General features: G+C 40.5%; 1 protein-coding gene across 1 annotated transcript in view; it reads right to left on the reverse strand.

Annotated features, from left to right (window-relative positions):
* Window positions 1-792: 792 nt before the first annotated feature.
* Window positions 793-11,634, reverse strand: part of SYTL5 (synaptotagmin like 5) — a 238,668-nt gene continuing 227,826 nt past the window's right edge. The window contains exon 18 of the mRNA XM_087426752.1: window positions 793-1,074. The gene's annotated coding sequence lies outside the window, so the exon portion shown is untranslated. The remainder of the gene's footprint in view (window positions 1,075-11,634) is intronic.

Consider the following 11,634-nt stretch of genomic DNA (forward strand, 5'->3'; position numbering starts at 1 on the left):
TTTTGTGTGTGTGTGTGTGTGTGTGTGTGTGTGTGTGTAGTGAAGGGGTAGGCAGTTAAATTGGCTGAACTCAAACTGAAAACTGTCTCTGCTTTGGTAGATGGCAGCTGGAATCTCAGTTCTGTTCTTCAACCTTTGTTGGGCTGCTTGGAATCTGCCCCCATTCCCAGTCTGCACATGCGTGGTTCAGTGATCAGTGAGAAATTTAGGTAGTTTATATACAGAATCTGAGACTCTCCCTCTCTGCCCCTCTCTCGAGCTATCTCCTTGCTGAGATTGTCCTTCTGACTTTTCAATTGCTATGGTTGCCCCTATCCTCTCCTCTGGTTCTTCAAACCACTAGGACTGTCTTCATTTAAGCCCCCCCACCAACCCTAGCATGATGTATGCTGCAACCTGCCCTTAGGCAAAACCCCAAAAAACCCTGATGACTCACCTAGTGTGTTTGCCCTCTTCCAAGTGATGACCACCCTCCAGTATCTGCCTGCTTTTTGGTCACTCTCCAGTGCCTTTAGGTAGCTGTTTTTGTGTATTTTGTCCTAAGGTAGTTGTCTGTGGGAGGTTGTTCCAATAGGAGCTGCCTGACCATTATCAGAAGGCTAGTGAAGCCTGAGCCAGAAGGTGGAGGAGTCCAGGCCATTCCCAGAGAACTGTAGATTTCACCTCTATAAGCCCTCAACTCTTGGGCTTCAGCTTAGATGAATGGGGTGGAAAATGAAGCAAAAAAAAGGCAGTGAGGTAATTCAAAGCACATTGAAGAAAGGATTTAAAATTACCTCAAAACTTAGTGGTTCAAAACAACAATAAACATTTATTATCTCTCACAATGTTTGTGGGTCAGAGATTTGGGAGCAGTTTAGCTGACCAATTCTGGCTTGTAGTCTCTAATGAGGTGGCAGTCAGATGTTGTCATTTGAAGGCTTGACTGGGTGGGAGGATTCACTTCCATGGTGGCTCACTCACATAACTGGCAAGTTGGCACTAGTTGTCAGAAGAGGCCTCTGTTCTTCCCCACATGGGCCTCTCCACCGAGTTGCGTGAGTGTTCTCATAACATGGTGGTTGGCTTCTTCCACTGGAAGTGATACAAGAAAAAACAAAATAGAAGTCATAATTTCTTTTATGACCTAGCCTCAGACGACACACAGTTACTTCCACAGTATCCTATTGGTCATACAGGTCAGCCCTATTCAGTGTGGGAGGAGAGTATACAAGGCATGGATACTAAGAGGTGAGGATCACTGGGGGCCAATTTGAAGGTTGGTTACCACAGCATCTACAATCTTTTATATTGGAGAATCATTCAATGATCTTTAGGATGGGGCGGTGTGGTAGATAATGCAGATAAGTTTGGTTAACATGTATTCAACCCTTTCTAGCATGCAGACGATGAGAGACTTACAAACTACATTTCCCAGACTCCCCTGCAGCTACAGTTTGAGAAATGATTAAGATTCCATCAGTCAGATGCATTCAAATGTGACTTGGTTTTGAAACTAAATCAATGTGTGGAAAGAGAAGCAAAATGCAGGGCATGCACATCCTTGGAGATTGTGGCTGAGGTAGGGTAGTTCTTTTGCCAATAGTTGATGGCAGCTTCTTAAATGGGATCATGGCTTTGTTATGGTAGCAAGAATGGAGTGGTTCTAGAACTAGCAAATATAAGGGTGGCTTCCCAATTTGGTAGGCAAATTCCTGATTTTACAGCTTCTTGGCAGCTTCCTTGGCAGTCCCAGTCAGTTTAGGGAGTCGTTCTTGGGGTTCAAGATAAAGTCTATTTCTTCAGCCCTTCACCTCCAGTTAAGGAGGAAATCCTTTCTGTTTAATCTAGCTGTAGTAGATTCTCTTTTCTGCAATTAAATCTTGAGTGATGCAGACAGCAAAATAAAAAGTGTAGTCTTCAAATGCTGGATTTGTTGGACTTTCCTTCCTTGAAATTCTATAGTTGATAGAGATATCCAAGAACCTCTTGGAGAGCTCTCTCATAAGCCATAATAAAACCTATCAGCACAATTGACCATTTTTCTTCAGCAATGCTTAATCATCCCGGTGGAGGAAGGGAGAAGGCATATTGGAGAACTAATCTAGAGGTGGAGGGTTGTGGTAAAGGTGTGGTGGCAGGACAAGGGTGAGGGAGTTGATTTTAGTATTGAGAAAATGAATCATGTGATGACTCATGAGGTCCAAGATCAGTCTGAAAAGAAATAAGGACAGTAATGGGGCTGATATATTGAAAGAATATAGGGAAGGGCTAGTGATCCTAATGCAGTTGAAGAGTGAGTGTAAGAAGTGTAAAGATAGGAGGCATTTAGAAGATAGGAGGTGACATCCAGAGAATGGAAGAAACTGTCATTGGAATTGTGATGTCAAGGAGTTGGATGGGTTGTCCACATAGATGATGAAACTTCCTGGCAAGAGATAAGGCAGAGGAGATAAACGAAATTCAAGTTCCAAAGGCTTATATAAGTGTGGAAGAGAGAACAGAATGTAGGTGATCACAAGGGGAGGGTGGTGGAGAGTGATATGGCAGGAGGCAGGAATCTCAGAGACAGTCTTTTGCTTAGATTAGGAAAGAATGATCAATTGGAAGGGGCAGTGGGGAATTGGGAGGACACTGACACTACCTCTCGACCAAGAGATATTGGAGTATGGAGGAAAGAACAATATCCTCTATGAAAAATGATGCAGGAGAATATCAGGATTTACTTAGGATAGTCTTAAAAAGATATCAAAGATATAGGAAGATTAATTTATTATGAAATGTGTGTGTGTGGCAGTGGTCCAGAAGGCATCACAGAAAGGTCTGGGAGAGAGTTCAGCTGGGGCACACTCAGAACAGTATAAGAATGAGAGGGCAACAGAAGACTAGTGAGGGGATTGGCAAGATATCTTAAGCTTATAATTGGAAGATTATAGAAATAAGCATGGATGAACTTGACAGGCTTTGAGGTTCCCATTTTCAGAGTACAATTGTTTTGGTGCCAGAACTGACCCTCGTGGTGATTTCTGTGTAACCTGTCCTAAACTCCAAGGCAAGAAGAGCCAGGTCCAGCGCCCCACCTCGACTCTTACAGCCAGAACTGACCCCATGGTGGGGGCTGGGCCTAGCTCTTCCTGTCTTAGGGTCTAGGAGAGGTTACACAGGAATCATGAGTTCCACAAGAAGGTAACAGGGTTCCCTAGAGAGTAGCTGGTTCTATGTGTGGGGCAGGAAAACTCAAAAAGGAAAGCATTCAGAGGTAACTGAGGTAATATTTTTTAAAAGCAAAGATAAGGAACCCCTGCAAATCAATAATAAATTACAAATAACAAAAAAATGAGCAAAAGATTTGATCAGACAGTTCACAAAGAAGTCATATGAATGGCCAATAAGCACATCAAAGGTGCTCAACATCTTTAGTCATCAGGGAAATAAAAAATGAAAACCACAATAAAATACCACTTGAGTGGTTAAAATTTAAATGACTGATAATACTAAGTGTTGACAGGAGGTGAAACAACTACAACTCTAATATACTGCTGGTAAGAGTATGAAGTGGTAAAAGTACTTTGGAAAACTGGTAGTTTCCTATAAAGTTAAATATACAACTTGCCTAAGACCCAACAATTCCACTCCTAGGTATTTATTTAAGAGAAAAGAAAACGTATATACACAAAAAGGTTTGCAGCTTTATTCTTAATAAACCCCGTGGAAATGGCCCAGGAGAATATATAAACTGGCATGATGGAATACTACTCAGCAATAAAAATGAACAAACTACCAATATGTGCAACATATGGATGAAATTCAAAATCATTACCCCGAGTGAAAGAAGCCAGACTCAAGTAAGTACATATTATATAACTCCCTTTATATGAAATTTGTGAACAGGCAAAACTAGTCTGTAGTGACAGAAATCAGCGCAACAGTGGTTTCATCTGTCAGGGGAGAAACTGGTTGGAAAGGAGCATAAGGGACACATCATGGGGTGTTAGAAATGGTCTATATCAATAGGAATGTGGGTTACATGGCTGTATACATTTTTCAAAACACATCCAACTGTACATTTTAAATAGGTGCATTTTTTTGTAGGTAAATTAGACTTCAATAAAAAAAGTAAAAAACAAAGGAATAAATAAGTTAGCCTGAAGAAAGGGCTAATAAAGCCCAAGTGCTGAGAATTTAAATTTAACCCCCCAAAATATGATAATGATTAATGTCAACTGGATTAAATCTGACTCCAAAAGCAAAGGCAACAGAAGCAAAAATAAACAAGTGAGACCATATAAAACTAAAAAGCTTCTGCACAGCAAAGGAAATCAGCAACAAAATGAAAATGCAACCTACTGAATGGGAGAAAATGTATGCATATCATATAGCTGATAAGGGGTTAATATCCAAAATATACCAAAAAAACTCATATAACTCAATAGCAAAGAAACAAAGTCTGATTAAAAATTGGGCAGAATATCTGAAGAGACATTTTTCCAAAGAAGACATACAGATGACCAACAGGTACATGAAAAGATGCTCCACATCACTAATCATCAGGGGAATGCAAATCAAAACCACAATGAGATAGCACCTCACACCTGTTAGAAGGGCTATCATCAAAAAGACAAGAAATAACAAGCGTTGGCGAGGATGTGGAGAAAAGGGAACCCTCGTGCACTGTTGGTGGGAATGTAAATCGATGCAGCCACTATGGAAAACAGTATGGAGGTTCCTCAAAAAATTAAAAATAAAACTACCATAGGATCCAGCAATTCCACTTCTGGGTATTTATCTGAAGAAAATGAAAAAACTAACTTGATTGAAGTATAAGAATAAAATCTGGCTTCACAGAGATATATATTTGGAAAAGAAAGGAGTATTTTAATAGCCTATTTAGATAACTATGGATATTTTTCTCTGACACTTCAGCAAAACTCAGCAAGTGGTAGTTCTTTAAAGATTAATGTCAATATGGAAACCTTTTTGTACTCCGTTGCATTACAATCCATTGGTCTATCTTGCACTTTGAATGGATCTTTTACCCAGCAATGATTTTGTAACTCACGCATTGGTCATTTAGAAAATATTGGTTCACTGAGGCAGGCAGATCTTCCAAAGGTCAATAATATTTGTTACACAATATCAAAAAATCATATTAGTTAAGGTCATCACCAATCTTATCAGAAAAGTCTCTAAGTATTGGGAAGCTGTCACACACAATAGTGTATACAAGTTTTCCAAAATTTGAATTCTTGCCTCAAAGCTTAAATTTTATCATTGGCAATAAATACTGTCAGTTGTTTTCCTTGAAGTGACAGGCTCACTTTGTTCATTTTTGAGAAAACATGTGCCCGATCCTCAAGCCTGAATAACTATAGTTTGTCACTTGTTTTTTAAAATAAAAATGGTGAAAAATGCAGCCAGTTCAATTTGCAACTCACACGCACAAGTGCTTTTCCTTGAGACAACCTTTGTATTTTAGCCTGCACAAAAAATATTAAAAACAGATCTACTTAAAGGTCAAGATTTAATAACATTAATAATTCTTACTGATTCATCAAGAACTTTCATAAATGAAAGTGGTATTTTCTCTTTTTACTGTGAGTGCATAATGCCAAAGAAACACATTGCCTTGATTCACGCTCAAGTGCCTGCAGTTTTACTCACCATTGCCTCTGGACCATTTGTGCAAATGTCAACACAGTGAAAAAAAGCAAATAAGGAAAATAGCTTTGACCTTGCTGACTCCCTGAAAAGGTTTTACGACACCTAGGGGTTCTTAGACCACACATTGTAAACTGCTGCCTTAAACTGAAGTGCACTGATAGTTAATATAATTTTGGAATGGTGACAGAAGCTTGAGTAGAAAGGACTGGAAGCATATCAAAATTTGGCTTTTTTCTCAACTCTGGCAGGACTTGTGGAGAGTGACCCTAGTAGCTGTGTGCCTTGTAGAGACCCAAAGTGCAAGGGAAAATCCCTTCAAATTTGCTGCATCTGTAGCTAGCTTTCTTTCAATAAGTTCTATATCCTTCACTAAATTAGTCAGAAATGAATAGCAGGGATGAGTAGACTCCTTTGGCTCACTGAGAATCCAAACTCTTAACACAGCACGCACATTATCTTTTGTTTAATCTTCACAAGAAGTCACAAATATTTCCTCTCCTTCCAGCTTTACTTGCTTTTTAACATTAAATTTGGGACTCGGAGTAACAGAAGAGACACTGGAAGGTTCTCCTTAGCTTAGTGCCCTAATGGCTACCACAGTAAGGGGTGTGTCTTTTTCAGCAGGACCTGCAACTACCACAGCCTTGGCCTACCAGTTCTCTCAGTACCCTTTATTTTGGTCGTTCTTAACCTTGAATGCATATTGGAATTACTTGAGGAACTTTAAAAATACTGATGTCTTGGTGCCACTCTCAGAGATTATGATGTAATTTTTCTAGGTGCAGACAGGGCGTGGGGGATTTTAAAAGCTTCCGAGGAGATTCTCATATGCAGCTAAGGGTGAGAATCACTGTTTTCGGTGAGGCAAGAAGGATGCCAGTATAACCACAGAGAGAAACACTTACCCAAGTCCTTGCTTCTCTGCCTATGGTCAATGTTTAGAGTTTGTATTACAAAGTTAGAATTATGTTTAACTCGTTTAAAATATAGCACTTACTGCTCCTTAGGAAAAAGGCATAGGAATGATGCAAGGTATCTGGCTTTGTTAATCAGAATCAATTTTACTGGAGAATGCACAGTGTGAAGATGCACTTCTATTATTATTATTTCTGAAGATGCTCAGCTTAAAGATTGGTTTTCCTGTTTGTTCTATGGCTGTCTCGGTGCTTGGGGGAAATTTAATTTCTGTGCACAGAGTTTGGAATTTGGTTTTGTCTTTCTCTCCATCAGAAGCAACAAGTTTCCCCGCAGGATGGTGTTGTGTTTAGGCAGCAGTGCTCTGAGACTAGCAAATTGATTTCAAATGGAACTAAAGTGCTATCATCTGTCTAACCACAGATAAAATCTGAACCCATCTCTCTGAGTACCTTCCAATGTGTCTTTTAGTTTCATGGAATTCCATTTGACTCTTGGGCAGGCTATTAGTGGGTTTCTGATGCTCTCTGAGACTAAGCATGGACTCAAAAGCTTGGAAAGAGAAGTCACTTCTTTCTTGGAAAATTGGAGTGGGAAGAAACACTTTCATTTCTCAACAAGTGGCAGCAATTTTAGAAGATGGTCTTGTGAAGGGACTGAGTTCCAAGGCCCTCTAGAGCAATACTCTTTGGAGTGTAGTCCTACTGGCTGCTGGTCCCTCGACCATTTGTTACTGATTCACAAAGAGATAGAGAGCTGGCCCCAGAATGTAAATCAACAATGTCAGTAAACACATTATATAGTTTGGCCGATATTTTTTGATAGCAAAACTTTCTCAGTGAAGGAAGCAGCACATTGATTTACATTCTGATGTAAGCTCCTTATTTTATCATGTACTAGTGCTCTGAGTAGCATTGTGCTAGAGGAGGGCCAGAGAAAAGACACTTGTTCCTTTGTCTCTTTGGGGACAATTAGGAAATTAGGAATTAGGAAAAGGAAACACAATACTTTTCTAAAGGCACAGTAGCTCTTGTACTAGCATGAGTAGCCTCAGTCATTGCTAGATTTCTGAAATAAGACAGCCTATGCAGTTATGATCAGTAGTTTTGATAAAGGGTTGGTAAGTTCTAGACAGGCAGCCTAGGCTAAGTAATGTCTTAGGCTGTAAAGAAGGCTTATATCTGTTAAAATACGCTTGGCTAGAATATATGCCAGTTGTCACATACGGCAGTAAATGTGAGTTACTGCAACTCCTGAGGAATGTGATGTGTTCCCAGACTGGTGGTCCATTCTCTTCTTGCAGAAGCTCTGAACTCAGTTCATGAAGAGTCACAAAAAACAGTAACTTGTACTGCTCCACAAAAAAACAAAATTTTACCCATGTTGGTAGCATTTGCTTTGGAATTATCTCATTTCATGAGAAATGAAATGACTAAATAGCATTCTCATGCTTTAGTCCTGGTGTAACAAGCAGGAGTCCTGGGCAAGGCCATGATCTTCTCATTGATTACCAGTCTCAAGACTGAGAAAGAGCATCTAAGTACTTAGGAAGAATCAGCGTTGATTCTGATTTTTGAAGTTCATTCTGAACAACACACAATCTGTCACACCACTACACGGTATTTGTCTTTGAGATGAGCTGCACTGTGAATGTTAATCATTCACCGATTCATTCATTTACCAGGAATATATTGCAACTAGCATAGTTCATTGATCCTAAGATGTACATTTTTTTTCACATTTTAACATCTTTGAAGTGAGGAGTGTCTTACAATCAGTAACATCTTTTTTAGTCAAAGTCCTGGTGGGAAACAGATGGCAGACTCAAATGGGAATTGAAGAGAACATAATGAAAGGATTATTTATAATGCTCTGGACATGGTAAAAGGAACTCAACAAGGGGTATTGAAGCACTTCAAAGCTAGCAGCATCAGAGGACATTTACCACCCTAGGCCTGAAGGGCAAGGGGAGGGAGTGATGACTGGAACCCAGAGAGATCTGTAGGTATAGTTTTAGGACAGATCACCTAAGAGGAGCTGTGGTAGAGGAACATAGCCTTTAACAACCTTCAGCCTAGCAAGGAGGGAGCATGGGGAATAAACAACCTGAACTTTCTTTCCTCCTGTCCTCTAATCTCCTGCTATTGGCTCCAATTGGCAAAACCCAACTGAAAACCAGAGGGCAAAGGAGCAAAGCACAAAGCAGTTTGGAAAATTGCAGAGAATGAGTCTGGTGGGGTGAACAGAGAATATCCAGCACAGTTCATCCCTTTTACCCTCAGCATCTACTCTTTTCTTTTGTCTAAATAAAAAACCTCATGTCCCCATCATCTACTGCAGAAGTCAGCAAACTCCATACCATGGGCTGGCCATCTGTTTTTGTAACTAGTTTTAATTGGAACATAGGTACACACATTCTTTTATGTATTGTTTATGGCTGCTTTTGCTCTACAACGGCAGAGATAAGAAGTTGCAACAAAGACTATATGGCCCACAAAGCCTGAACTATTTACTATCTGGCTCTTCAAGAAAATGTTCTGGGGGCCGGCCCCGTGGCGTAGCGGTTAAGTGCCCGCGCTCCGCTGCTGGCAGCCCGGGTTCGGATCCCAGGCGCGCACCGAGGCACTGCTTATCAAGCCATGCTGTGGCGGCATCCCATGTAAAGTAGAGGAAGATGGGCACAGATGTTAGCTCAGGGCCAATCTTCCTCAGCAAAAAGAGGAGGATTGGCATGGATGTTAGCTCACAGCTGATCTTCCTCACAAGAAAAAAAAAAAAAAGAAAATGTTCTGACCCCTGACTACTATATCATTGCAGGGTAACAGCAGTTCTGTCCCACTCTCACATGAAACCTAAGACCTTAGCTACCACCAGTGCTCTTCATATAAGATAGCAGGAGAAGAAAGAGGGTGGAGGAAACAGTTAATCACCATACAGCATAGGTGCTTCAATCCCACTTTTGTAGCTGGTCATGAGATCGGAGTTCATAATCATTTGAAATTCTTACTCTGCCAGCACTTCAGCTGGATGGATTTCTTTATCTGGAGGATTGACCAAAACCTTCATTCCTGAAGGATCTGATTTCTTAGTGGCCGTTTTTATTGGTTGCTGCAGTTTTCCACTGACCAGGACTATTGAGCAACAAAGTGATGAAAGATGTCTCAATAAATCCCCTGAGCTCCACACACAGTTCTCCTCATAACCAGTGTGTACGAGCAACTCAATTTCCTCTTGATAATCACCTGAGAAAGTACAGGTAGCCCCTTCTGCACCTGTAGGTTTAGAAGTGTGAGGAGCTCAAAATGTTTAACAGGCATTCTCAGCTTCCAGTGTAATAGAACCATACCTGTTGCCTATGTAAGCTTCCGTCTTTGGGCACTAGAACCCTGAGGCTTGTTGAACCCAAGTTTATGGAAATATATAGGAAAAATTCCTTAAGTAGGTTATTAGGTAGAATAATGAGAAGGGCCATTCCCAGATCCACATCTTTGCCCCAGAACCCACATGTTTTGGCTATGAGGGAGACAGCACAATATTTTGGCTGCTAGTTTAAAGCATATACTACATCACATGAGATATCTCCCCAGCCTCACTAAGTATTCTATCAGCTAATTCTGTAACTGAGCTTTCAGCAAGCCATTCCATTGTTCCATCAAATCAGCTATGTTGTGGTGATGAGACATGTTGGTAAGACCAATGAATTCCACAGCATGAACTCACAGATGTGCTTTCTTCACTGTAAATTGTTTCTTGGTCAGAGGAGATATCGTGTAAGGTATTCTTTGAGTCTCAGTATAGTGGTACATTCACATCACAGAACAGTTTATCTTTACTTTCCTATCTAAGAAAGATCATCATCTCTCTTGTTCTTTGTTATAATGTACTCCAGAGGGACCTTGACTGTCTTTATATATGGAATAGCATGCTGATCCATCGTACTGAAGACATTTTGCTATTCCAGATGTGCTATGTCTACTAGAGCAAAGTAATAAAGACCCTAGTACCTGATACCCAGATATTGACTGGGAAATGCTTTCTTTTTAATTCCTATCAGCAAATATAGTTAGAAGCAGGGGGTGCCTGCTGTAGAGAACACAGGGACTCCTCCTGAGGGAACATATATCTTTAAATGACCATCTTTGCACATTCTGGGATACTTAAAAGGGAAATCCCTCGATTTCTGGCTACCTGATATTTTTTCTGCAGATTAGAGGCACTAAGATTGGAAGATCTTTTTTTTCCATTTGTTCAAACAAATTAAGCATCTATTACTTTGCCAAGTGCCAGTAATGCTCCTCAAATATGTGAGCAATACAAACCTAAAATTCTATTTTGAGAGCCTACTTCCTAAGAACACTCCTGATCCCAATTACTGTATCTATTAGCGTCCGAGCAGGAAACAAACGGAACACTGAAACTGTGACTGTGACATTGAGGGAAGATTAATAAAAGGATTATTTATTAAGGTGTGGTCAAGGTTAGTTAAGGGAAAGTAACAAGGGATGGTGAAGCTAGCAACAGCTGGGAGACTCTACCACTCATAGGCCTGAAGGGGTAAAGGAAAGGAGTGGTTACTGTAGCTCTAGTTGTAGGAGAAGGCCACCTGACAGGAGCTATAGCCCTGAGCAGAAGAATGTAGCCACTGTCACCTTATGACAGCACGAAAGAGCCAGAGAATAACTATATCAATCTCACTTTCCTCCCACCATTCAATCTTCTACTGGTACCGTCCTTTGGCCAAACTCAACCAAAATCCACAGGGCAAGAGAGCCCCATTGAAGCAGTTTATTAAGGTTTGCCTCTTGGGACATAGAGCAGTGTGAAGAAGGGCAAAAAGAAAATATGCAGGGACAGATGTAGAACATCCAGAACATCTTACAGTTATAATTGGCAGCATTTTTTCCTTTTTTAGTGGTATGTAAAATACTGCTGCATCTTACAATCAATGGTGTCTTAGAGTAAATGAACTCCAGTGTGTACAAGGTATCATAGAACTGTCGAACTTGAGGGGAACTTAGATATCACTTAGCCCAAGCCCCTCACTTTACAGATGAGAAAGCTGAGGCTCAGAGAGGAAAT

This window comes from Ceratotherium simum, chromosome X (genome assembly GCF_057802395.1).
Source record: "Ceratotherium simum simum isolate JZ-2026a chromosome X, ASM5780239v1, whole genome shotgun sequence".
Lineage (NCBI taxonomy): Eukaryota > Metazoa > Chordata > Mammalia > Perissodactyla > Rhinocerotidae > Ceratotherium > Ceratotherium simum.